The sequence below is a fragment of the Leptonychotes weddellii genome, chromosome 7 (assembly GCF_054177405.1).
Source record: "Leptonychotes weddellii isolate Sample4059 chromosome 7, ASM5417740v2, whole genome shotgun sequence".
Taxonomy (NCBI): Eukaryota; Metazoa; Chordata; class Mammalia; order Carnivora; family Phocidae; genus Leptonychotes; species Leptonychotes weddellii.
In genome coordinates, this window is record NC_138375.1 from 3,025,375 (window position 1) to 3,030,853 (window position 5,479).

A 5,479-nucleotide genomic window follows, 5' to 3' on the forward strand; every position below is an offset into this window, starting at 1 on the left:
ATCCTCTTCGCCCCAATATTTATTAATCGAAGTACATTCTACCTTTTTACAGTTCTGACACAATTTGCTTCTAAAAGGGTTGGCTCTGAGTGTTCATTGAATTGCACTGGATTTCTAGAACAAAAACAACTATGTGTGTATGCGTGTGGGTGTATGTGTGTGTGTGTGTGTGTGTGTGCATGTGTTCGTGTGCACACATGAATGAGTGTGTCATACTTCTGACACTGAATGAATATATTTCCAAATCCGTGGCCATGAATGGCACTGGAGCCAGCCCGTTGGCCTACGCACGGCACGGAGACCTGTGTTTCTTTTTCCCGTTCCTTGGGGTCTCTAGTTATGGTCATGTAGTCAGAAACATTTACATTTTGTAGGTGAAGGCAGCTGAGATTCAGCGGAATAATGGAAGTGACATTAATAACATTAAATGTCATAACTCTTGACAACCTGATGCAAATGAGCACCTTACCAAGCAAGCAAGGGAAAAAATATCCCTGAGTACATCTTTTCTTTAAAATACATTCAGTACGAGAAGAACTCTCCAGCCAAGATGGAAGCCAGGAACCCAGTGTTGGTGAGCTTGCTACCTCCCTGCAGGCATCTCTCTGGTCATCTCTCAGGCTGGAATGGTCTCTGTGTGCGGCAGAGAGCGCCCAGTGGTACTTACGCTGTGCACATGCTTCCTTTATTTGTGTCATTCCGTTTAGACGGTGCTCCTATTTTCCCTTCATCTTTTATTTTTCCTTCAATGCCGATGAGATTGACAGGCAGAGGGACAGGAAACACCACCAGGCCCCCCGCCCTCTGTTCCTCTCCTCAGAAACATAACAAAGGTGCTTTCAGACCGAAAAGAAGCAAGTCCTAGCATCCTTCCCTGTTGTCACAACAGATTTAGCAGACCCTTCTGATGCGGTTCCCAGCTTTCTCATCTCCCTTGCCTTGTCAGGGGGTTGCCATCATTTAGAAAGGTACACAGTATTTTGAAAGGATTAGATAGAGGATAAAACACAACTCAATCCTTTATAAAAGAGCGGCAGACAGAGAGGGAAGGAGAGAAATGTCGGATGTTACAGAGCAATTGGACAAGAATGACGCCCACAAAGAGAACCAGCAAACTAATAGCACCCCTGTTCCTGTGAGGCGAAAGGAGGGAAAGGTGGCTTTTTTTTTTTTTTTTTGCAAATATGTTTAATTTTTTTTTTAATTCTTATGTCAATCCCCATACATTACATCATTAGTTCTAGATGAAGTGTTCCATGATTCATTGTTTGTGCATAACACCCAGTGCTCCATGCAGAACGTGCCCTCCTCAATACCCACCACCAGGCTAACCCATCCTCCCACCCCCCTCCCCTCTAGAACCCTCAGTTTGTTTCTCAGAGTCCATAGTCTCTCATGGTTCGTCCACCCCTCCGATTTCCCCCGCTTCATTCCTCCCCTCCCGCTACCTTCTTCTTCTTCTTTTTTTTTTTCTTAACATATCTTGCATTATTTGTCTCAGAGGTACAGATCTGAGATTCAACAGTCCTGCACAATTCACAGCGCTTAACAGAGCACATACCCTCGGAAAGGTGGCTTTTGACAAATATTTACTCCCACAGAGGAGGCATCTGGAGTGGAAGTCCCCTAAGTGGTTTCTGACAATATTTAAAGCACCCAGAATAAGGCAGAATCCGGAAACTGAGGGACAACCTCATCGCATGGATCTCTTTTTCCAACACAGCAGGCGAACAAGCGAAATCCATCATCTGCATGGTCTTTGTAATGACAGAACTGAAAAGTCAAATCGTCCCGGTGTGAGCAAAGCTGAAGGAGCTGAGCCAGGAGCGGGGCATAGGCAGACTCCCCTCCTTCCTTGGCGTCCACTGAACCCTGGGACTGTAGAGACCCACATGCCTGAGGGACCTGTGTGGCAAACCATTCACTGTAGAGGGGAGCAAGCAGAAGCTCTGAGAGGGGATGGCAGCTCACATTCAGCACACAGAGAGTTAAGGTGGAAGACAAAATCCGCATTCCCCACCTCCAGGTCCCATGCACCTCATGTTAAACAGCCCTGTGACTCCAGACTCCCAGCCCTCCTGAAGATGTACAGTCACAGTCTCCTCTGCTCTCTGCCCACTAGCGTTAAACAGAGAAGTGTGCTCGTTCTTCTCAGAATAACTATATACAAAGTAAGTCATGCATACAGTCTCCAAGGACAGTATAATACAAAACATTCACCAGACTGTTAGTGGATTCCATAAGCGGTCGGGCACCAGAGACCCATACAACTGATTTCTCCCCAAATAAGATTTGCATACATTTGTATGCACTTTTAGCATTTACTAAACACGGGGTCAGGAAGGAAAGACAAGAGGGGAACCCTCAGATTAACTAGCGTCAATCTCAAGAGCAAATGGGTTTTTATAGGTGTTACTAGGGTGGTGAATTCTCCACCAATGAAAGGCAGCATTGAGCAAGTTACTTGAGGAATCCAAGAACTATAAATCCGTCTATACTCAATGTACATAGCTCCCAAACTGCATTGGCCCGTGTTCCAACAAACTCTTGGATAAATGAAAATATAATTTAATTTGCTCGCTCTACACTCATATGCTAGGTATGCGCATGTCTTATTTCAAAGAAAAACTGCTAGCAAAACCGAATTGTTCCAGATTGGAAAGTTACATCTCCTTGGTGGTTTGTGCTTGGAGACCTCAGTGTGAACTCATGTTTAGGTTTATATTTATATGCATACAAATGGAGAGATGCAGAGATAATTACACGTGTGTGTGTGTGCATGTGTGCGTAAGTGTGTGTGTATCTCTCCATCTGCCTGTGTCTGTGTCATGGTGTACATTGAGACGGTATGGAATCACTGACACCCAATAGCAGCAAGCACACTTAACACTCAGATCTTGTTTTCTAAATACCATTCTCCAATAAAAAGAATCAAGAGTTCTTGAAAAAAAAATGGCTGATTCCAGGGCTGAGTCAAGAATAAATAGAAGCTGAGACTAGAGTAAAATGTGAGTGGGGGGAAGGGGGAAATGTTTGAATGGTTCAGGAGCTAACCTAAAAGTTTTCCAAATGGCCAAAGATGGAACAAGTTGAACAGCAAGATAAATAACCGTTGTATTGCATTATTACCCAAGAATAAAAGTAATATCCAAAAATCTATTCTGATATACTAAATGATTACAATAATAAATAAAGGAGAAGAGAGAAATAGTCCTCAAAGAGAAATCCCAATTAATAAATATCAAAAAAAAATGAGGGAAATACGAAGTCACTGTTGAGACATCACAGTAATAATTACTGCAGACAAGATTCCCTGATGAATGCAAAAATTAGTGGAAGGAATTTGAAGGAGAAAAGGGTATTTGCATCTTCTAAAGTATCTCTTCTGACACGTTTATTAATTGCTGTGGTTCTAGCACATGTCCTCAAGTTAGCTGGTACTTCTCCTTCTGATACTTCTCCTTCTGGGAGGTGGAGCTTATTTCTCTTACATGTGGGCTGAATTATAACTTGCTTTTGACTGTAGAAAATGGAAAAAGGAAAATAGTAACTTTTCAGTGGACAAATCTGGAAGTCTCCACCCTGACCATGTGGTGAAGGTTAATATGTTGCAAGGAGAAGGACACATCACCTCTGTGATATTCTTCCCCCAAATCCACATAATTAAGCCAATTGTAAAAACAAAACAAAACAAAAAAAAAAACAAAAAAATAAGACTTTAGTATATTAATTTGCTAGGACTGCTGGAACCAATGCCATAGACTGATTTATGCAACGGGCATTTATGTTTTCACTTCTGGAAGCCAAAAGTCTAAGATGCAGGGGTGAGCAGGGCTGGTTTCTTCTGAGACCCTTCTCCTTCGCTGTAGATGGCTGTCTACTCTCTCTGTTCTCACGTCGGCATCCCTATGGTGTGTGTCTATGTCCTGAACTCCTCTTCTTAGAAAAACATCAGTCGTATTGGATTAAGGTCCTCTCTAAACACTGCATTTTACCTAATTACCTCTTCATATGTTCTGTCTTCAAATACAGTCATATCCTAAGGTGTGAAAGTTAGGTCTTCAACATCTGAATTGGGGGTTGGGGCGCACAACTCTGATAAACGCAAATAGAGAATCATTCTACAAAATACTCAACCGGCACTCTTCAAAAAATCAGTGTCATGAAATGATAGGAAAGACTAAGGAACTTTCATAGATAAGAAGGGCCTGAGGATTTTCTTTTTAAGTCATCTTTATGAAAGAATGTTTTTCTTCTTTAATGACTTTTGAGAACTCCTACTTTTTTCCTTTCTCAATTTGAAAGTGATTATATATCCTTTTGCTTCTCCTAGTCACTGACTCCTTCATGCATTCTCCCTACAGACCTCAAGCGGTCATTGGAAGCACCCACTATGCACTTTGCATAGAACGCAATTAGAATATGCTCTAGTCATTGAGGTACACGTGGGTGGGCACACCATCTGGAGGGCACATGGGTGGGTAAGAGAGACAATCTGAAAACACGTCATGACTGCAATGAAGCTACAGGTCTAGGGAGATAGGAACATGAGATGTCCAGCAAAAACAAGAAAATGCCTTACTCTGCCCAGAGAAAAGTGGGTTAGAGTTCTTAAGGAAAAACACAAGAATGAGGTCATAAAGGACATGGGGCAATGCACGAAACAATTCAGTGGGGAGGAAGATTTGTGTACGTACAGATTTTTGTGAGATAATTATCAGGAAATACAAACAATTTTGTAATTATTTGGGAACAGGTATTTTGAAAGGAGGATTAGGGAGAGCTGAGGATGGGTCCAAAGGCAGGCAGAGAGAGGACTGGAGTCTCAGTGTGGGAGGAGGAGGTTCTGCTTTATGCCTCGGACAGCTCTCATCTAGCATGAGACCATGAGGTTGCATTTTGTAATGATCCATCTGGGAAGACTTCATGAAGGATGAAAAGAACAGGTTGGCCTGGAGGAGAACAGCAGATTATAAGTCAATTTGCAAGTGTCCGAGTTAGATACCATGAGAGGGCTGGGGCCGGAGAGAACAAAATGTTCAGAGGTATTTGCCCAGTTCCCTCAACAATCCTGCACCTGTGGCAGCATGTGCACTACAATTGGAATGATACAGAGAAGATTAGCATGGCCCCTTGCAAGGGCGACATGCAAACTCGTGAAGCATTTCCATATTTAAAAAAAAATCGATTACTTACCAATGTAGGGGCATTGGGAGTGTCCATAGGGGCCAAAGGGGAAGTCAGATTGTAAGCATATTTTCAGATTTCTCTTTGAGATGTGATTAGATTTTACTGGTCGTAGTAGTGACCTCTAACACGGAACCTAACCCTGCTGGTAGTGGTATTCCTCCTAGTACTAATACTACACCTAGCGGTAGGAGTACTATTACTGCTGCTTCTGTTACTATTTCTAGTAACACAAATAGCACTGAAGGGCTCGCTGAGCAGTAGGCAGAGCCTGCTTCCTTCATGTGCCCTT

The 5,479-nt window shown here is 42.7% G+C and overlaps 1 non-coding gene across 1 annotated transcript; it reads left to right on the forward strand.

The window, feature by feature from the left end:
- Positions 1–5,071: 5,071 nt before the first annotated feature.
- LOC115940987 (U6 spliceosomal RNA) lies at positions 5,072–5,176 on the forward strand. The gene has a single exon (XR_004075720.1). It is a non-coding gene; the product is annotated as a U6 spliceosomal RNA (small nuclear RNA).
- The last annotated feature ends 303 nt before the right edge of the window (positions 5,177–5,479 follow it).